Below are 23,559 nucleotides of genomic sequence, written 5' to 3'. Positions count from 1 at the left end.
CTCTCTCTCTCTCTCTCATATAAACACACACACGCACGCACACACACACATTTAAAAAATAAGTAGTTTTTAAGAAATAGAAAAGTAAATAATTCTTTAAGGCTCACAATAAAAAGCTACCGGCCCCTGCCCATTCCTTATACCCAAGTTCTTACTCCTAGGGATGCTCTTTTTCAATTCTTCAGCTATTACTTGGATGTCTAACACTATACTGCCAATTAATATGATTGAACTGTTATATTTGAATTTGTTAAAATTTTAGATATTATTTATTTCCTATTATAACAGATATTAATTCAGTTATACTACCACCTCATTTCCTCATTTTTCCAGATACAGTTATTTGTGTTGAAATAAATATTATTTATATTATCATGACTGCATAAATACTGTACACTTCTGAAACAACTGGTGCACTGTGATTATACTTCCATTCTTATATATATCCTGGATTTTTGTACAGTTATTAATTGCCTTTTTAAATTTGCTTAAGTTTCTATCTTCTTGATACTGGTGTGCTCTACATAGTCTTACAGGGCAATGAACTTCCTCTCAAAATTACTATATTTTCCACACTGTAAAAGGCTTATGATCCAGCAATCCCACTTCCAGGTATATACCTAAAAGACATGAACCTGTTATATCAAAGAGATACCTGCATCACTATGTTTATAGTGGTACTGTTCACAATAGCCAAAATATGTAATCAACAAAATGTCCATCATAAGATGAACAGAAAATGTGATATTGATGCTAACACATATACACACACAATGGTATATTATTCAGTTATAAAAAAGAATGAAATTCTACCTTTTGCATAAAAATGGATGGAACTGGAGGACATCATGTGACATGAAATATGCCAGAAAAAAAAGGACAAATACCACAAGCACTCCCTTAAATGTAGGAGCTAAAATTTAAAAAGAAAAAAAAATTTTTAAACAAAAAAAGAAAGGCCAGTTTTATGTCTCTCAAAACAATATTTAAGAATGATACACTATTATAGCTTTAATGATCTGTGATTACTTTAAAATTCACTATTTATGAGTGAAATGGTCATATTTTCACTTGATTATTGTTTCTATCCCTTCCCTATGTTCCCATTGAACTAGCATCTTTTTACTTTTTATTTCTTGAACTTTTTATTTACTGAAGCATTAAGCCTTTGACTGTAATGTAAATTAAAAATATGTTATCTCAAATATTAAGAGAGAAAGGAAAAGAAAGGAAAAGGGGGAGGAAGAACAAGTTTCATAATATTTGAACTGCATCTATGAACTATGTTGACTGTTCTCTTCATATTAATATCAGATTAACATGAGAATTGATAAGAATTGTGTTGTAGTAATTATCAGGCATTTGTTGTGATCCTTAGAAGACCCTAAGAATCTAATGTATTAGTAAATTCCTTAAATAAAAAAACAAATAAATAGCATTCATTTCTCTTCTTTTTTCCCCTCTATACTTCCTTCCCATGGTACTCTGTCTTCCTACTGTGATTGAGGCTTACTCTCTCTGTTTCACAGCTACTCTCCTGGGTTTTTCTTTTGCTATATTTGGAATTTTCTTTAACTGTTATCCTGGGACTAGCACTGAGGCTCTGTGGCTTAGCAGGTAAAACCACCTCCTGTGGTGCCAGCATCCCATATGGGCATTGGTTTGAATGCTGGCAGCCCCGCTTCAGATCCAGCTCCCTACTAATGTGCCTGGGAAAGCAGTGGAAGATGACCCAAAACCTTGGGCCTCTGCACCTACTTGGGAGACCTGGAAGAAGTTCCTGGCTCCTGGCTTCCAAATGGCCCAGATCCAGCCATTGTAGCCATTTGGGAAGTAAAATAGCAGACTGAATATCTCTTTCTCTCCCCTATCTCTCTAACTCTGCCTTTAGAATAAATAAATAAATAAATATTAAAAAAAAAAAAAAACACGGCTTTTCTCCTGTGTTGGATTCCTTATGTCTTCTATGACATGGCTTCCTCTTTAGATGCTCATTTTTATAATGTTATCCTCTATCAGCTGTATGAGAGATTACACATGAGAGATGTTGCTTTACCCTCACAGTTCATTGACGGCATTTGAGTAGTTTCCAGTTTTCCTCTCTTGCAAATCATATTCCAGTTAAGATTCATGTAATGCCTCCTTCCACAACTGAATAGCTTTCTCTGGTATATGTACTTAGAAGTAAAACTGTTGAATGTTAAAATGGGAATATATTTAATCACATAAGATATTTCTGAATTGCTCTCTAACGTAATTTCTACCAGTTCATGCTTCATGAGAAGTGCAAAAGAGTTCCCATTTAGGTCATTTCTAATTCATTATGTTGGGCACTCAATGGACCCTTTTAATATGGAGATTCATGTCCTTTAGTTCTAAGAAAATATCTGTCAGTATTTTAATTTTTTTCTCAAATTTTATTCTTTCTGGAACTTAGACAAAAATGGAATAAATATATTTTCTATTTTTTTAATTTTATATTGTCCAATTATTTATTTATTTATTTTTACCATTTAGCTTGATTGGTCTCCTTTTTAAGTTTATTTCAGTGAGAGACTGACAGCCTCATTTACTATTCTCTCCCAAATGCCCACAAGAGTCAAAGCTAAGCCAGGGCTGGAGCCAGGAGCCAGTAATGCAACCCAAGTCTTCACATGGAGAGCAGGAACCCAATTACTTGATTCATCACTATTGCCTTCCAGAGTTTTTCACTGGCAGTAACTGGAGTCAGCAGCCAAAGCCAGTTAACAAACCCAGAGTGTATGTGTATGTGCCAGGGGGAGATGGATTATCTTTCCTTAACTGACAAATAAAAATTGAATATAACATGTTTTGAAATATGTGTACACTGTGAAATGGTTGTCTTTCTAATTAACAAATACATTAACTCATTTATTTGTGCTGGGAACACTTGAAAATCTATTCTCAGCAATTTCCAAGTATAAACACAATGTTTATAGATCTCTTGAACTGATTCTTCCTGCCCAATTGAAAATTTGCATCCTTTGAACAACATTGTCCAACAATTACAAATTTTGTTCTCCCTAGAACAAAATGTTTCACTTTTTTAAAAATCCTCTCATTGGAAACATTTCACTTAATTAGGACATTTTTCAACCTTCCTTTCTTCTCTAATTATTTCCTTTCCAAAAGTATCTTGTGGTCAACTCATAGAAAATAAATATTGTCTCTTATTTCTGAGGATGTTAAGTGTAGTTGGTTTTTTTCCTGCATGGGTTTTCTTATGGTATGCTTGTTTCTTCTGAATTATTTTTATTCTATTTGTTTTAATCTCTTCTTTTTTTTTTTATTGACTGATTGTATTTACTTCTTAAATACCTGGCAACCCTTGGGTGCTTTTTTTATTTTCTAAACCGATGCACTAAAAAAATCCACAAAAGCCTTTATATTGAAATATTGAGTTTGACAATCAGTAGACTGAAAGAGGGATAGACTTCCACTTGATACATCTGTCTTTCACCCTCACCATGTATCAACTGCACTCTCTTACTGTACTTATTGTCTGCCAGTCTGAATTCTCTAACTCCCCTAGAAAATAAACCCAGATCTCTTTACAAATACACTTGGGACCTGGGTGAGCCTAGTAGGAGGAGAGTAATTTGGCATCACAAATTTAACCATCACAACAAAATAATCTGATGTCTACAGATATTCAAAGATCAGAATTTGCAGAACACTAGAGAAAATGATAGCAAAGATTCAAAGTTAATATTGCAGTGTTTTAATACAAAGCAACTACAAAATGACTGAAATATTAATTTGTACTTTATCCTTTCACCAAAGATTAGTATGCTAATAGGTTAAGATCCAGAAAGGGCAAAGATGTTAGGAAATTATTTAAAAATTCTTTTAAATGCTGACAAGTTGTTACAATTCTCAGTTTCTTCTATTTCTCTAGAAATAATCTGATACACATAACCAAAGCTGGATTACCAGGGGTTACATTTTATATACCAGAAAAATAAATAATTTGCTAATGGTAATGAGCTTTATTTAGCATAAATCAAATCCTCATCAATTTTTTCTATCATGATTTGGGCATTTCTAAACAAACAAGGAGAAACCAAATCATTCATTAGAGCACTCTACCCTATATTTTGTAAGCTACTTTCTAATTATTTATAATAAATTAATTTTTCCAAAAGTAACTAATTACTAATATTACTATCATTTATATTGAATCCTAAATGGTCTTAATCCAAAATAAATTCTCAATGTTCCATTCTTTATACCTCCAAATATTCCCTTCTTTCTGCTTTCAAACATGAACGGGGCTCACCTATCCTGGAAAACAAAGAAACATGATTTGATTCTGCAAATTCTTCTGAGTCCTCATTTGCTTTCTTCATGATTCCATTCACTACCAAAACACTCTAACAAATTCTTTACTTTTACTGCTCTTGTGTCCATACAAACGGATTCATGTTGCACTCCAGGGACCATGCCATTATCATCATAAAGCTGTCATCTTTTTGCCCACTTGCCTTAGCTTCAGCATCAAAAACCATCTCCTGACTATCACTTTAAGCTCTTATATTGACACCTTTCCTATGTATTTCGTCCTGCTGACCATGCCAACTTTCCTCACGAACTATGTAAGTCGTACACATTTTTGAAGGCATAGGCCAAAGCCTTCCCTAAAAGCACTTAAAAACGCTCTACCTGGTCTTCAAATTTGGCACTCATACATACTACCATAAATTATTATTTTGACTGAAAATTTCTTGAAAACAAAACTTTTTTCCCCTCTCATACTGAGTCCCAGCAGCTCCACTTCCAATCCAGCTCTCTGCTGTGGCCTGGGAAAGCAGTAGTAGATGGCCCAAGTCACTGGGCCCCTGTGCCCACAAGGGAGACCTGGAGGTAGCTCCTGGCTCCTGGCTTAAGATCTGCGCAGCTCCAGCCATTGTGGTCACCTAGGGAGTGAACCAGTGGATGGAAGACCTCTCTCTATCTCTCTCTTTCTCTCTCTTTCTTCCTCTCCTCCTCTCTGTGTGTAACGTTAACTTTCAAATAAAATAAATAAATCTTAAAAAAAAAAAAAAGGTTTACTCTCCCAGACTTGTGAATCCCAATGCAGTTGAATTTATTTCAGATGCAAGAAAGATTAATTTGATTATAAATATTTATATTAATTTCTGTAGTTGATGGAGAGAAGTTTCAGACTGTAAGGGCATTTTTAAGTCTTAGAAAACCAAAAACCATATGATACATGGGATTAAAAAAAAAAAACTAGAAACACAAAATATATTTTATTTAAAAGACTAGAACATAGAAAAATCACAAATGTGAAAATTAAGCAAAATATCCCTAAACAGCCGTAGGTCAAAGACTTGTAATGAAATAAATTAGAAAATATCTTAAGATGAATAAAAGTGAACTCACAATATGGCAAAATATATGGGGTATAGCTAAAGCAATGCTTAGAGGCAAATTTATAGCCATAAATGCTTTTATTTTTTTAAGCTTATTATCTATTTTTATTTGGAGTATAAATCAAATTTGGTAGAACTTTCAGTTTCTATGCTTTTATGAGATAAAATATTTTTAATTTACATTATAGTCAAAGGCTTCATGCTCCACTAAATAATGAGTTCTAAAAATAAAAGACCATAGTTCAGCAGGAACATAGGCAAGTGCTATAAACAATTGAATGAAAAGATGTCAATTTTGCTCATATGCAGTAATTTTAAAATACTTACAGATCATTAAAACTATAATAGTATATCATTTTTAACAATTTGACAAATATTTAAAACAAAGTTTAAAATAAAATAAGACAAAGTTTGATAAAACATTATACTTGCAACAATACTTATACATGAAAAGCTTAGTCTCTATTTTTTTTTAATTTTGGATACCACATATGAGGGAGAATAAATGATATTTGTCCTTCTGTGCCCAATGTATTTCATTCAATATAATGCCTTCTAGATGCAACCATTTTTATGCAAATTACAGAATCTCATTTTTATAGCCAAATAATATTCCATTTTACATATTATATATCACATTTCTTTATCCATCCATCTGGTGATGGACATGTAAGTTGATTCTATATTTTTACTATTGTGAAGAGTGCTACTATAAACATGATGGTGCAGGTATCTGTTTAATACAATGTGTTCAAGTCTTTTGGGAACACACCCAGTAGTGGTATATGGCAAGTCTACTTCTCGTATTTTAAGAAATCTCTATACTGTCTTCCACAGTGGATGCACCAATTTACATTTGCACCAGCAATGTATAAAGAATTCCCCTTTCTCCACATCATCGCCAGCATTTGTTGCTCCTTGACTTTAGGTTAATAGCCATTCTGGCAGGGGTGAGGTAATACCTCATTGTGGTTTTGGTTTGCATTTCCCTGATGGCTAATGATGTTGACCATTTTTTCATGTTTTTGGTGGCCATTTGTATTTCTTCATTTGAAAACTCTATTAGGGGCCAGCGCTGTGGCTCACTAGGCTAATCCTCCGCCTTGCGGCGCCGGCACACCAGGTTCTAGTCCCGGTCGGGGCGCCGGATTCTGTCCCGGTCGCCCCTCTTCCAGGCCAGCTCTCTGCTGTGGCCAGGGAGTGCAGTGGAGGATGGCCCAAGTCCTTGGGCCCTGCATCCCATGGGAGACCAGGAAAAGCACCTGGCTCCTGCCATCGGATCAGCGCGGTGCGCCGGCCGCAGCGCGCTGGCCACGGCGGCCATTGGAGGGTGAACCAACGGCAAAAGGAAGACCTTTCTCTCTGTCTCTCTGTCTCACTGTCCACTCTGCCTGTAAAAAAGAAAAAAAAAAAAACCTCTATTAGGGTCCTTTGCCCACTTTTTTTCCTGCACTTGAATATTTGAGGAAAAGATGACAGAGTAAAGTGCTTTTATTATCTTATACAAAGGGTACACACCATTAATGTGACATGACTGTTGACCTTTGTACATTTGAGTTGGGCTATAGTATTTGTCTTTGTTTTCTGGATTGTAAGGATTCTTTCTCTTTTTTTAAGATTTATTTATTTATTTGAAAGGCAGAGTTACAGAGAGGAAGAGGGAGAGGGGGAGGGAGAGAGAGAGAGAACTACCATCCACTGGTTCACTCCCCAAATGTCAGCAAATTTAGATTGTTTTAGGTAAGTCAATAACCCACCTACCACTTTCAGAAATTAAAAAAGGAGCACCAAATTAAACCAAAGAAAGAAGGAAGGGAATAACAATTTTCAGAGTGGGAATATATCAAACACAGATTATGAAAAGTACAGGAACATCTACAAAATCAAAACATTTTTCTTGAAATAACAGAAAAAAAGCCTTTAAGAAAAATCAAAAAAAAGAGAGAAGATTCACATTCTGTTCTATAAAATCAAAAATGAAAAGGACCCTTTAAAGAAATAAATATAATTAAACATAATTGTAAGTGAATACATTCTACAGAAGCAAATTAAAAAACCAAAATAAAATGAACTGTCTCTCCTAGACACACACCCAGAAAGACTATTCAACCAGACTCAAGAAGAAATAGAATATTTGGATTGATAGGTAACAAGGAAGATAATTTGTAAGCAAAAACTTCCCACAAATAGAAGTCTAGACGATTTCATTGGTAAAATTTGCCAAATACTCAGAGTTAACACCAATATTTCATGAAATCTTACTCCCCAAAAAAGTAAAGAAGAAGATGAGGAGGGAGCATTTCTTAACTCATTCTACGTGGTCAATATTATCTTTTTTTTTTTAATTTTTTGACAGGCAGAGTGGACAGTGAGAGAGAGACAGAGAGAAAGGTCTTCCTTTTGCCGTTGGTCCAGCCCCCAATGGCCACCGCACCGTGCTGATCCGATGGCAGGATGGAAGCATAGCTGGGACTTGAACACTAGCTCTCTGACATAAGATGTAGGTGTTCCAAGTGACATCTTAACTGCTGCACACATAATTCCTTCTAATCACAATAATCACCTTTGAATTCCCAAACCAAACACATATCAACTCTCACTCAAAACCCATGGCAACGAATTTAGACTCAAAACACACTGATAGAAAGAAGGGAGAAAAAAACAGAAAATAAATTGGAGGCACTTTCACCATATCAATCTGTGTTCCTCAAACTAAATATGACAGGGAAGCAAATTTTACCATGAAAAAGGGAAAGATAGCACCCTTATTAAGTGACTATTCTTCTCAAGTATTGGCCATTGAATGATTTCCAAGGTACATGCAGAATCTTGAGAATATTCAAACCAATGGCATCATCTTCAAAGAAAGGAAATATTACCCATAGAATTTTAACCTTTATTTAATATTTAATATTAATTTAATATTTAATATTTAAAAGCTGACTCAATATTATGATCATTTTGTTGTGCTTACATGGGGCAACTTCCATTTTAACCACACTGTATTCAAAGCACTTATAGATTTATTTAATTTTATTATCACCATCATCATTTAAAAAATAGATCTATTAGTATGATTTTCAAGATTCCAAAATTGAAATATAGATCTAACTTATTTTCTTTGCAGTCTGGTTTTTCACAGGATCTGACACCATTCATTTCTCAAACCATTTTTTCAAAAAGATATCACAATAGGCCGGCGCCGCGGCTCACTAGGCTAATCCTCCGCCTTGCGGCGCCGGCACACTGGGTTCTAGTCCCGGTCGGGGCGCCAGATTCTGTCCCGGTCGCCCCTCTTCCAGGCCAGCTCTCTGCTGTGGCCTGGGAGTGCAGTGGAGGACTGCCCAAGTGCTTGGGCCCTGCACCCCATGGGAGACCAGGAGAAGCACCTGGCTCCTGGCTTCGGATCAGCGTGGTGCGCCCACTGCAGCGCGCTGGCCGCGGCGGCCATTGGAGGGTGAACCAACGGCAAAAGGAAGACCTTTCTCTCTCTCTCTCTTTCTCTCTCACTGTCCACTCTGCCTGTCAAAAAAAAAATATATCACAATAACAAATAGGACATTAACCAGTGACTTGGCCACATGAGGGGTCTTTAAAAGGTTTTGCACTAGTTATCACATGTCTGAACTGGATCTACTTTGAAACACTAAGGATTAAGACATTAGTTTGAAAAAAGCCCCTATTGTGGGTATTTGGGATAGCAGGTAAGATGCTGCCTGGGACTCCAGCATCCCATATCAGATTGCCTGGGTTCAAATCCCAGTCCTGCCAATTCCAGCTTTCTGCTGACATGCACCTTGGGAGGGGATGACAGTTCAAGTACATGGATCTCTGTTACCCATGTGGAAGACCCAGACTGAGTTCCAGGCTCCTTGCTTTGGCCTGGCCCATTTTGGAGTGACCAGCAGATGGGAGATGTCTGTGTCTCTCTGCCTTCCAAATAATTAAAAACAAAAATAAAGACTAAAAACTCCCCAAGAGAAATGAAAACACATATCGACACAAAATTTTGGATGCATTTTCATAATAGTCCCAAACTAGAACTAATTCAAATGACCATCAACTGATAAAACTGGTTAAACTGACCATTCAGATATAAAACATGTAGCATAGTCATATAATAAGATATTATTCAGATATAAAATGAAATGAAATATTGATACACACAGTATGGAGAAGCCTCAGAAACATTGTTAAGAAAAAAACTACAGACAAAAGGATAACATATTACATGATTGCATCTATATGAGTTGTACAGGAAAGACAAGTTTATGAAGATGGCAAACAGACTAGGTTGAAGAGTGGGATTTGAGAACTGACTGCATATGATGAGCACTGGGAATCTCTATCAGTATTGAAAATGTTTCCAGGGGCTGGCATTGTGGCATAGTGGGTAAAGCCATTGCCTGTGGTGCCAGCATACCATTTGGATGCCGGTTCTAGTCCCAGCTACTCCACTTCTGATCCAGCTCCCTGTTGATGCACTTGGAAAAGCATCAAAAGTGCTTGGGCCCCTGCACCCACATGAAGACTGGAAGAAGCTCCTGGCTCTTCGCTTTGGATTGGCCCAGCTCCAGCTGTTGCAGCCATTTGGGGAGTAAATCAGCAAATAGATGATCTTCCCCCACACACACACTCTGTAATTTTGCCTTTCAAGTCAATACATAAATCTTTAAGAAAAAGAAAATGTTTCCAGGAACCAGCATTGTGGTGTAGTGGATAAAACCACAACCAATGACACCACATCCCATATGGGTGCTAGTTTGTGTCCAGGCTGCTTCACTTCCTATCCAGCTCCCCACTAATGGCCTGGAAAAAGCAGCAGAAGATGGTCCAAGTGTTTGGGCTCTTGCCACCCATGTGGGAGACCTGGATCAAGTTCTTGGCTCCTGCCTTCAGCCTGGCTCAGCCCTCACTGTTGCAGCCATCTGGGGAATGAACCAGCAGATGGAAGATTCTCTCTCTCTCTCTCTGTAACTCTGACTTTCAAATAAATACATCTTGAAGGAAAAAAAAAGGTTTCCAGACTGGGTTGTGGTGACATTGGTGTAACTGTAAATTTACAAAAAAAAAAATTGAGTTATATATTTAAAACATATATATTTTATTATGTATACATTATGCTATAATAAATGCAATTTTAAAAACTATCAAAAAAGTGCCTATCATAGTAATATAAATTCTTCTAAAATTTGAAACAAAAACAAATAAACTTATGGTAAAACTTGAGAGGAAGACTAGTAAAATCACTGAAATTTTCCAAAAACAATGCCCCAAGAAATTAAGCAGTTTACAAATGGGTAGCTTACTTTAAGAAAGAGCAATACAATATTGAAAGTGAACTCAAGTAGAGTTTTTAAATATCAGTTATAGTGGGAAAAATGATCCTGTTCAAACCCGAATTGAGGAGTACTAATAAACAGCATAAACAATAACCAACACCATCACATCTAAATCAGTTCAACTTGCACAATTATGACTGAAAAGCTGAGCAAGCTTTCTGTCTGACAGATACCAAAATTGTTGCACACAGATCAGCTGCAGATAAAAAGCAGAACATTCAATGAAAAATCTACACAATGGATCAAGATCCTAAAGCATTTATTTGAAGAATTGTAACAGTACATGAAACATGGGTATGCCAGTATGATCCTGAAGACAAAGCACAACCAAAGCAGTAGCTATGGCAAGAGGTGCTAATTGTCTGGATTGTAATGAATCAGTCAAGAGCAAAGGTCAAGGTAGTCATTTTTAGGGATGCTCAGGGTATCCGCTTTCTTAAGGACCAAAGAATGGTAACATATGCTTATACTGAGGGTGCTTTAAGAAAGTTATCCAAACCTCAGCAAAAAAAATACCCAAGAAATCTTCACAGAGAATCTTCTCCATCATGACATTGCTCCTCCTTATTTCTCTCACACACACACAAAAAAATGAACAATTTTGTGGGATGCTTTATGGAAAGTCACTAAGTATCCATATTACATTCCTGATTTGGCTCCCTGTGATTTCTTTGGTTGCCTAATCTCAAAAAACCTTTAAAGGGAGCCAATTTTTCTTCAGCTAATTATGTTTAAAAAAAATGCATTTACATGATTAAATTCATAGAATCTAGTTTGTTTGTGGATGGCTGGTTCTATCACTTAAAAAAAAATGTATACCAAACTCAATGGAGCTTATATTGAGAAATAAGGCTCATGTGCTTTATTTTTATCTTTTAATTCCATTTTTATGAACTTTAAAAAGTCCCTTTATACATGACCTAACTTATTCCTCAATGAGTGTACATTTGTTTTTTACACTAACTCCTTAGGATAGTTTATATCTGCTTTTAATAATTAATGATTGTATATTAACAAATAATCCAACAAAACTTCAAGTCTAAATATTTGTTATCACATAAAATGCCCTAAAGATTCAAATATTGATTTCTTTAAAAAAATTTATTTGAAAGTCAGAGTTACACAGAAAGAAGGAGAGGCAGAAAGAGAGAGAGGTTTTCCATCTTCTGGTTCACTCCCCAATTGGCAGCAATAGCTGGAGCTGCATCAGATCCAAAACCAGGAGCCAGGAGCTTCCTGTAGGTCTCCCATATGGGTGCAGGAGCCCAAGGAGTTGGGCCATTTTCTACTGCTTTCCCAGGCCATAGCAGGATCTGGACTGGAAGTGGAGCAGCCAGGACTTGAACCGGCACCCGTATGTAATACCGGCACTACAGACAGTGGCTTTACCTGCTATGCCACACAGCACTGGCCCCTCAATTTTTTGATTTCTCAAGTTCAAAAGAAGTAAGCCAGCATTCAGCTCCAAGTTCTGATAGCCTGTTCTTCAGTTCCTGTTTAAGTGTATTTCTTGGATAACATTGTCTTTGTGGGTCCTAATACACCAGAAACTATTTGTACATGTTCTTATGAACATGGATCTAAGATATGACAAAATGTGACTTATTTCACATTTAATAAATGTATTAAAAAATTATCCTAAAGTCTTTTCTAATGAGAACAAGAAGGTGATGTTTCAAGTTTCTAGATAGATTTAGACAGATATATATAGATATCAATACAGATAAATAAATATATATTTCATATATATACACACAAAGAGATAGATTATGTATGTGCTTTTTACATATACTATTATTCATTATTTATTATTAATCTTTAACTGTGTGCCAGATTTATTGCTGGTACTGAAAATAAAGCATTAAACAAGAAATAAAGGGGGTCCTTGCCTCCAATAACATATCTAAGTGGACAATAAATAAATAAAAATTTTTAAAAATTAGAGAATAGACGTTTTAATATAAAGAACTAAAATAGAGCAATGTTAGAGATTAGCTGAGTATGTATTTTTTATTAGGTTGTTAGGGAAAGCCTCTGTTGAAGTGATATTTAAACTGAAACTTGAAGGAGCAGATAAAACAAACACAACAAAATAGGGGAATAACACCATGGTGTTTAAGTAGAACAAGCCTGATTTGTTGAAAACAAAAAAGAGCCCGCTGGGGGCTAAACAACAGTGGTTAATGAGAAGGTGGTATAAGAGGACGTTGAAGATCTAGGAAGGAATCAGAATAGGAAGCTATTTGTGTAAAATAGGAAAGATCTAGCACAGAGAAATTGACAATGGTGGATACCAAGGGCATCAAACCCCAGCATGGTGATTCTGCCTATTGATTTGGTTCTCTTTGGCTTTATGCCCTATTTTTGGGGTGACTTAATTGGAGTCCAAGTATTCTCATCAACCTATAAAAAGAATAATGGTGAAGTCTTCCAGTAAAGACAGCTCCATCAGTTCTTATGGTGACACAACCTCTCTGCCCCCCCCCAAAAAAAGTAGAAAAAAAATGGGAAAAAAAGTATAAACATGTCAAAACTCAAGATAAACAGCTCATGGGTGAGAAAAGGAAAAAAACACAAAGAAGTCAACTGGACTGAAGCCAGGAGATAAAGACTTCTAGTTTTGGAAGAAGATAATGACAGCCACAGGGGAAAAATACAGTAGTCAGGCTCAGTGGTTAAAGTCAGAAGCTTTAGTGGGACTCTCCTTTTGGAAAAACACACTGAAAAGCATTCCCACTATTTATCTAGAGTAGAGGTTCCCACCATGAGCTGCTTATACTACGCTTCCACAAAGGACATATGGCAAATGTCTGGAGGCATTGTGATGGTCAGAACTGGGGAGGGAGAGGTTCTGCTCACACACAGAATGTAGAAGCTGGAGATTCTGTGAAATACACACACGCACACACACACACACACACACCCCAAACAACTGCCTCGCTGAGAATGTCAACAGTGCCAATGTGGACTATAAAGTGCCATGTCACACTGGTGAGAAACACTGATCTACAGATGCACTTGTAATCATTTACAAGACTGGAGACATCAGAAAACACAGGCAAAGTCTCTAAACCAAAAACTAAGTCAAGCTGTCCATTGGCTCACTGAATGGATCTGTGAATTCTCCAACATCACGTAGAAGCAAGAGCCACAAAACGAGTAAGATTTGCTTAAGAACTGCCATGCTGAAAAACAATCACAAATTCTTTCCAGGCCAGGCATTTGAAGCAGTGCTAAAGTTATCACTGGGATGCCTGCATCCAATATCAGAATGCCTGGGTTCAGGTTCCTGTTCTGTTTGTTGTTCTAGCTCCCTGCTAATACACACCATGGGAGGGAGCAATGATGGCTCAAAAATTTGTTCTGTCACCCAACTCAATTCCATATTGAGTTCTGGGCTCCTGGCTTCCATCAGTCCAGTTCTGGTAGTTGTGGGCATTTGAAGAGCAAATCAGTGAATAGAAGCACTCTCTCTCTCTCTTTCTCTCTCCCTCCCCCCCCCCCCGCCTATCAAGTGAAAATAAAAATAAGTAAAATTTTCAATAAAACAAAGTCTCTAGAAGGAAAAGAATGGGAACAGAATCAAGGTGTGTATGTGTGAGAAGCAATACCAACTGTGGGGGGAGTGAGGGAGGAAGGGGAATAACATCCTTCTTAGAATTGCATCTACAAAGCACATTGAATCTGTTAAGAACTAATTTAAAATTTTTAAAAAAGAAATGCAAAATAAAAACCACTTTTCTACCTCTATACTTCTCACAATGAGAAAAACAAAAATTTAAACCACAAAATACCATTTTTACTTATCATATGCACCAAGATAAGATAACGATAATGACAGTAAATTAGTGAGAAAGCAAGAAGCAGTTATGTCATTGGTGGCCATGAATAATTTCAATAAATCAATTTGGACATCTTTCCTCCAAATTAAAAAAATAAACATGCCCATTTACTCAGCAAAGCTGTTCCTAAAAATTGCTCTTATAAATAGACTTACACATATTGGAAATTAACCATTGACATGAATATTCACCAAAGTATTATTTGTACTAGGAAAAAGTGCCCTAAGGAAGTAAATTAAATAAGTAATGAAAAATCTTCCAAAATGCATGGTAGTATGCAGTCATTTTTAAGTTAGTATGCTCAACACTGACTGATGAGTGATTTTCGGAATCTTTTCAGTGAAAAACAAATCTAGGCTTCTATGTAAAGGGGAAAAGTCACATAAGCACATGTGTTCTTATATCCATAGGAATAGCATGTTCATGGAAGAATACACTAGAACTAGTGTCAGTAGTTATTGTCATTTTAAAAAAAAGCTAAGTATCTGGGGGATATGGGTGGAATATTTTAAGTTTTGGACCAGACTCATGCATCTGATACTCAGGTAAAATGAACTTTAGCCTATGTCATATGTTCTAATGTATATTACAAGTCTTTATCTTTTTTTGCAATGTACTAAAGTCAGAGCCATTTTTCAGTGAAGATATGTGTACTGAAAATAGAGGCCCCTTCTCAATGTCTTGTTTATTAAGAACCATTTTTCATCTCTTTTGGCTTCATTGTATGGTTTGTACTGTGGTCACTCTTAGAAGGAATTTGTATGTAGTCACCTATGTTCATGTCTGCTCCATCCTCAAAGATCATACATCCCTTGTGGTCATTCCTAGTGCCTTATTCATCTCTGTATTTATCACATTTCCAACAAATACGTGTTGAAGCCCCACATCTCTCATCCTTGCATTTCGCATGGGAAGGAACTCTCCTGGGGAGGGGGCAGAAAGTTGCCACAGACAGGGACATATGGCACAGCCCAGTTAGCACGAGCTGCCCATCCATCCAGAAGCAATCTGACTGCCCTGTCCCCTTGGTTACCCTGACTGGTCACTTGACTATTCAGCTGCCCTCGTTATTGTAATCCCTCAGATGGCCATCTGCTCTGCTCACAAGGGAGAGCTGGCCCCAGGGAGCAGTACTCAGCTGCCCTGCATCTTCAAATCAGGTCAATTACACCACTGCCCCTTAATTGCTCCTGACGGCGCAGCTATTGTGCATGAACCATCAGTAATTTCCAGTTCGTTGTGGCTAAAGATTCTGGGCTAATGAAGGATCCAACCTGTCCCCCAGGATCCCTGGCATCACCGTTTGTACTGTTGCTCAGGATGCCTGGTTCCATTTCACACCCTATTGGCTGCTGCATTTCAAGCTAAAGTGTAGGTTAAAAGAAAGCCATTCCAAAAAGGACAGGGCAAGAGGAAGTGTCATGTAAAGACCTTGGGTCATTTTCAGAAAAAGCGAGCGGGACCGGCACACTGCTGACATCAACACTAACCATCCTTTGAGCAGCAGTCTGCAGCCCTGAACACAGGCGCTGAGGTTGTCTTTGTTGGTTTTGGTGGTTGTTTTTCATCTGAAGAAGGACCAGTCCCACAGAGGATTGAGGCAATAGCTTACTGGGCCAAATTTAGGGACTTTTTAAAAATGTCAGAAAAGTGAAATTATCCTTCTAAGTCTTCTCACTTGAGAAACGCTGGTGTTCATTTTTCATCTTGTCCTGGAACAAATGAATAATCTAGAGAACTCAAAACACTGTGAACAGTTGGGTTCCTTTTGTCTGAGTGAGAACAAAGGAAAAATTGATGGAAATGTTCCAGGTGGCACATTGAAAAGCAAAGATTTGTAACAAAAAACCATCCTCTCTTAGCTTTGGCTGACACTGTGAAATTAAACCTTTAAAGTCCCGCCCCCAGCCTCCTCTCCACCTCCCAGTTTCTTCTATCTCATATGATATTAGGAGCTAGATGAATATTGGAATGTATTCTCAAGGTCAAGGCTTTTGTTGCTACCATAATTGATAAAGTAGTAGAAAGCAGATGTCCTGTCAATGTAACCTTCCCCATTTTCAGACGAGTGTGACTGGAGTTCAGGTTCACATACACTGTTTCCACATGGTATCCCTGTAATATGACAAAAAGCTGCCTATGTTATCAACTCACAGTGTTACAATTAATTATTTCAAATCCAAAATTCTTTCTTGGGTTTAAAAAAATTTCTAAATAAAAGAGCAGTTTTAAGAACAACTATCAAAAACCTTCCCTTTGAAACTGGGCCAGGTTGTCTCTGGCCATACCACCCTGAACGTACCCAATCTCATCTAAAACTGAGCCAGGCTGAAGCCGGGAGCCAGGAGCTTCATCTGGGTCTCCCACTTGGGTGCAGGGGCTCAAACACTTGGGCCATTAATGTTCCCCTACTTTTCCCAGGCCATTAGCAGGGAGCTCGATCAGAAGTGGAGCAGCCAGGACGTGAATCAGCACCTACATAGGATGCAGGTGTTGTAGGCGGTGTCTTTACCTACTACACCACAATGCTGGTCCCCTATGCTTTGTTTTTCAGTCAAATCTGTAGTTTTCTCCACGTTAAGTATTCTGCCTTTTAAGTGATCATTTTAAAAGGTTATGTGGCCTCACACAAGTTTATATGGCACAAGCAAAACTTCACTGTACTACCTTAAAACTTCTTTTCATCAGTTTACTTAACAGATTAACCACAGCGGATTTACTGTTGTTTCCCCTAATCAGAATATCACTGAAGGATAAAGATGCATCAAATAGTGTCCTCAGTCTTCAACCACAGTAATAAAAAGTCAAAAGGACAAAAAATTACTTTAAGAAATAGGAATAGATAGGATAACAATATGTTTTCCCTCTACCTAGATTTATTGCTAGATTTATTGCCTGGGGCCGTGCAAATTAAACTGACAAAAAAAGATTACAAGAGAAAAATAAACAGAGGTGTATTGATATGTGTGTCACACATACTCATGAGAACATTCAGTGATGAGTCACTCGAAAGGCTGGTTAGAATTTGGAGTTATACAGCATCTTAACAAAAAAAAAAGTTTCAGAGAAATGACAGATCAAACAAAAAGAACTTTTAGCTTTCAAGGGTAGCAAATCATAGGAAGGCAAATGTTTCAAAGCATCTTTTCTGTTGTCATAACCGAATACCCGAGATGGGGTAACTTATACAGCAAACAGGCTCGTTTCTTACCATTCTGGACTCTGTGAAGTCCCAAAGCACAGCAGCAGCACCTGCTCAGCGTCTGGAGAGAGTCTTCTAGCTGGGTCACCACAGGGCAGAGGACATGTCGCGGTGAGACAGGGCAAGCCTGCTCAGGACTCTCCTCCTCTTCTTATAGAACCCTTAATACCATCATGGGGGTCCCATCCTCATGACCTCATCGAATCCTAATTACCTCCTAAAGGTACTGCCTCCAAATACCATTAAGATGTGAATTTGGCAATTAAGTTCCATGTACATGCGCTTCTAGAGAACACACTGGAACCATAGCAGCCAATGTGAGGGAGAACTAATGAAAGATAAGGACTGGTGAGTAAGGAAGGCTTGCTAGGCATACTCCTCTGGTTTACTCTCTAGGCTGACAAAGGTTTAGCGTTTTCCCCAGAGATTAACCTCTAGCCTTCTTGGTAGAGACGGAAGGACACACATCTTTACAAATTTATATCCTGCTTTTAGGTAAACAGGAAAAAGGCAGATAGCTTTTCTTATATCTGCTTCTTTTTAGTTGTATTCAGTTCAAAATAATAAGTATGCTCAAGTGACTTATTTTGAGATGTTATATTCGTCTACCTTTCATTAATGACAGCTGAAAAATATTGAAAGGAAGCTCACTCACTTAAACATTTGAATACTAATTGCTTTAAACATCATTAACTTGGAATACAATAGAAAGCCCAGGAATAAAATCTCACATTTGTAGTCAAATGATTTTCAAAAAGATGCCCCTACCACATCAATGGAGAAAGTAGAGTCTTCTCAATAAGTAGTGCAGGGGAACCTGGAATTCTGCTGGCGAAAGAATGAAGTTGAGGGACCAACAAGGTGGAATAACAGGTTAAGCCACAGACTGCAGTGCAGGCATCCCATAAGGTTGCCAGTTGGAGTCTTGGCTGCTCCACTTCATATCCAGCTCCTTGCTAATAGGGAAAGAAGCAAGGACGGCCCAAGTGCTTGGGCCCCTGCACCCATGTAGGAGATCTGGAAAAAGGTCCTGGCTTCTGGCTTTGGATCAGCCCAGCCCCAGCTGTTGTAGCCATTTGGGAAGGATGGAAGACCAGTGGATGGAAGACCTCTCTCTCTTTCTTTGTCTCTCCCTTTCTCTCTCTCTTTGTAACTCTGCCTTTCAAATAAATAAAATAAATCTTTAGAAAAAAAATATAGTTGAACCCTTACCTTACATGATACACAAAATGAACTCAAAATGGATCAACCCCTAAATGTAACAGCAAAAGACATAAAATTTTTTGCAAGAAAACAGAAGGAAAGTCTCATAATATTGGATTTGGCAATGATTTCCACAGTGTAACCCCCAAAATGCAGGAAACAAAGAAGAAAATAGATGAATTGAACCTCATCAAAATTAAAAATTTCTGTGTATCAAAGAAATTAAAATTTCCTGTGTATTGAAAGGATATTTCCCAATAGTATACCTGAAAGATGATTGCTGTCTAGAACACATATAAACAACTACATCTCAGCAACAAAGAATGAACAACAAAATATTTTAAAGGGGCAAAGGACTTGAATAGATGTTTCTCCAAAGAAGATATACAAATAGCCAATAAACACCTGAAAACTGTAAATCAAAACTATGAGGCCAGCGCCACGGCTCAATAGGCTAATCCTCTGCCTGCGGCGCCGGCACCCCGGGGTTCTAGTCCTGGTCAGGGCGCCGGATTCTGTCCTGGTCGCTCCTCTTCCAGTCCAGCTTTCTGCTGTGGCCTGGGAGGGCAGTGGAGGATGGCCCAAGTGCTTGGGCCCTGCACCCGCATGGGAGACCAGGAGAGGCACCTGGCTCCTGGCTTTGGATCAGCGCGGTGCGCCGGGCGCAGCACGCTGGCCACAACAGCCATTGGGGGGTGAACCAACGGCAAAGGAAGACCTTTCTCTCTGTCTCTCTCACTGCCCACTCTGCCTATAATAAAAAAAAAAAAGAATTAAAAAAAAAAAAAAAAACTATGAGATACTATTTCATGCTCATTAAAATGGGCCACAGCAGAGAGCTGGATTGGAAGAGGAGCAACCGGGACTAGAACCCGGCGCCGCAGGTGGAGGATTAACCAAGTATGCCACGGTGCCGGCCCCAGTTGTTCATAATTTTATTATGAAAACTTTTACTTTCCTTTTAGAGTGATGGAAAGTTCTAGAGTTAGTGGTATTTTCTGTACAACATTGTAAATTAATTTAATGCCACTGAATTGTATATATACTTTAAAACTGTAAATGGTCGTATATTATATATAATCAACCCAATAAAATAATTTCATTAAAAAGGATAGTAAAATAAACCCATGGACTTATCTTCAAGATTTATTAGTCTTCAGTCAATCTTATTTATGTCTTTATTCCTTCTATCTCACACTTAATTATTTCAAAACAAATCCCAGAAACTATATAGTTTTATCCATAATTATTTCAGTATGTTTCCCTAAAACATAAGAATTTTTTCTTAAAACCTAACTATTATCACACTTAATACTAGCAGTGATGTTTTCCTAATATCATTAAGTATTCAACCAGTGTTTGCGTCTCCCCAGTGGACTTACAATGTTTGTTGATTTAGCAACGTTTGAAATATGATGCAAACAAGGTCACATAGCCTTTACTTGTTATTTCTCTTGTCACTTTCAATCTTCAGGTTCTAACCCTTTTTTATTTTCTTCACAATTGAACGATTGAACAAACACATTGTTTGTCCTACAAAGCACCTTAGATTCTGAATTTTGATGATGACATCCTCATGGTATTGTTTAATGTGTACCCATATCCCCTATATTTCTTAAAAACAAGCAGTTGTACCTAGAGTCCTAAGGAGGTGCAAATTGGATATTTTTAATAAGCATGCTTTAAGGTTGTGTTGAAAATCATTTCATTAACTATGTAATATTTAGCTAGTTCTTTTCTTCATCGTACTGAAATTGATCAGTGTGTTCAGATGTTATCAGATATAGTCCTTCAAAAGTTCTATATCTGGAGCAGGTGTTTGGCCCTGATGGTTAAGTAACACACATCTCATTACACAGTGCCCAGGTCTGACATCCAGCTCCACCGGCGGCTCCAAATACTGCTAATGGAGACTCAGGAAGGTAGTAGTGATGGATCGAGTAGTTGGATCCCTGCCACTCATATGAAAAACCTGGATTCAACGATTGGCTGCCAGTTTTCGAGCCTTGACTCAGCCCATTTCCAACTGCTACGGACATTTTGGGGAGTGGACATTTGAGTCAGTGGATGGGAATTCTCATTCTGTCTCTCCCTATCTCTCTGTCTAATAGATATTTTTACTAAAAATATTCTATACTTAATTGTCTTATCAACTATTAATAATATCACTTAGATCTGTTCCTTCCTTAGGGTTTGCAAAATGACGTTTAATTCTGCTGTTCTTCTTTGATTAGTTGTAATACATCTATAAAAATAAACTTTACCTCATCAACTATTTTATTCCATTTCTATGGGATAACAGAAAAGATAGAATAAATACTTGATTTAAAGGCAGCAAGAGCACTACCCCCCAAAATCCCACATCAGACTTGTCCACAAGTACAAATGAGTCAGTCCCTCAAAATATCCAGAAATAATAGAGAGAAGATCAGTCACAGGGAAGGGGCATTTGAGCACCCAAAGTTCCTGTGCAAACAAAGAACACCTTAGTAAAATTAAAGTTGTTTTTATAAATACTGTAATACCCAGAGGTTCCTGAAGCATGGGAATAATACTCAAGCTATGTTAAATTCTATTGTATTATCAAAGCAATGGGAAGAGAAAAATTATGTAATAAAGTAGGGCAATTACAAAAACATTTGCAATTAAACAATCTGTCATCCTTAGCTCATATGTTAGAGCCAAGAGCACCAGATGAGTAAAGAATTAGATACAATGAAACAGAAGAAGCATGGAAACAGTGAATGTTTATTTGACTTTGTCATAAAATTCCTAAGCAAACAATAAAGGGAAAAGAAACTACACTAGATAAAAATTGATGTTTTTATTTCACACAAATTTTAATGTTTGTCAACCCTAACTCAAAAAGTAAATGGCAATCTGGGGAAAAACTTGACAAACAATATTCTCAGTAAGAAGTTCTTTCTAGCGGGCCCATTCACAGCAAGCTACAAGAAAATGTGAATATACCATTCAAAATTGCAGAAATGTGCAAATTAAAACACAAATAACAATTATTCTTCCACTTTAAAATTGATACTAAAATTTTCTCTAATGGTAAAACCTAGCATTGGAACTGAAACAGGAACAAGAAAACCCATGTTCCACTGACGGAATTTTACGTCAATGTAATTCACAAAGAGCAACTCCATAACATGGACAGAGGGTCTGGAAAATATTATTACTCTTTGAACCAACATATTCTTTACTGTATATTTACAACTTATTTTAAAGATATACACTATAGAGGGGCATGCATTGTGGTGCAGTCACTTGAGACACCTGTATCCTATCTAGGAGTGCCAGGACTAAGTCTTGCCTTTGCTTCAGATCCAGCTGCCTGCTGTACCTGGGAGGCAGTGGTGATTACTTAAGTATTTGGGTCCCTGTCACCCACATTGGAGGAGCAGGATTGACTTTAGGCACTGGGCTTTGGCCTATAGTTGCAGGGATTTGGGAAGTGAACCAGTTAATAGTAGATATCTCTCAGGGCCAGCATTGTGATACATCAGGTTAAGCTGCCACCTTTAATGCCCAGTTCAAGTCCAAGCTGCTCTACTTTCAAATAAGCTCCCTGATACTGTGACTGAGAAAGCAGTAGAAGGTGGCTCAAGCACTTGGGTCCCTACCACCCATGAGGGAGACCTGGATAGAGTTCCAAGCTCTTTACTTCAGCCTGGTGTAGTCCAAGTCTTTACAGCCATTTGGGGAGTGAACCAATGGATGGAAGATCTCTTATTCTCTCTCTCCCCACCCCCTCTGTTTGTCTCCTTCTCTCTGTAAGTTTGTATTTCAAATAAATGAATCTTTAAAAAAATAGAAGAACTTTCTCACTCTGACTTTCAAATAAATAAAATAAACTTTAAATATATATGGTGTACTTATGTCTGTAGGTGTGTGCACTAATGTTATGTGTGTATCAAAGTGACTGGAGTGATGGCCCGTGCCATCACCTTGGCTAATCCTCCACCTGCAGCGCCGGCACCCGGGGTTCTAGTCCCGGTCGGGGCGCCGGATTCTGTCCCAGTTGCTCCTCTTCCAGTCCAGCTCTCTGCTATGGCCCGTGAGGGCAGTGGAGGGCAGTCTCCGCATGGGAGACCAGGAGAAGCACCTGGCTCCTGGCTTCAGATGGGTGCAGCATGCCAGGGCCATAGCAGCCATTTAGGGGGTGAACCAACGGAAGGAAGACCTTTCTCTCTGTCTCTCTCTCTCACTGTCTAACTCTGCCTGTCAAAAAAAAAAAAAAGAGAAACCGAAAGTGACTGGGGTGCTTACTAAGCATTGAGTTTAAAGATGTTTTTCCTTACTTATAAGTTTGTTTTGAGTTATATATTTACTAAATAAACATAATTTAAATAATATAAAATAAATAAAAATTAATTAAATTTCTTCTTTGACTCAGCTGCTTCATCAGTAGATATTCAACATCATCAATTTTACAACCATTTTCTGCTATGTGCCAAGTGCTGTTGGACCTGGGATCCACGGGTACAAGGGTCTGACAAGTATAAAATATCAAATATGATGTTAGCCCTGTCCCTAGGGCCTCTTATTAGAGTATGACCAGGAAAGTG

At 37.7% G+C, this 23,559-nt stretch overlaps 1 long non-coding RNA gene across 2 annotated transcripts in view; it reads right to left on the bottom strand.

The window, feature by feature from the left end:
- LOC149128694 (uncharacterized) overlaps positions 1–18,191 on the bottom strand; it is a 172,283-nt gene extending 154,092 nt beyond the window's left edge. For both annotated transcript variants that reach the window (XR_016213479.1, XR_016213478.1), the window contains exon 1: positions 17,792–18,191. This is a non-coding gene — a long non-coding RNA (uncharacterized LOC149128694). The remainder of the gene's footprint in view (positions 1–17,791) is intronic.
- Between the last annotated feature and the right edge of the window lie 5,368 nt (positions 18,192–23,559).

Source organism: Oryctolagus cuniculus, chromosome 1 (assembly GCF_051225735.1).
Source record: "Oryctolagus cuniculus isolate XC-2025 breed Fujian yellow rabbit chromosome 1, ASM5122573v1, whole genome shotgun sequence".
Classification (NCBI taxonomy): Eukaryota; Metazoa; Chordata; class Mammalia; order Lagomorpha; family Leporidae; genus Oryctolagus; species Oryctolagus cuniculus.
Note: the sequence above shows the minus strand (reverse complement) of the source record. Positions and strands in the feature narration are given on the sequence as shown.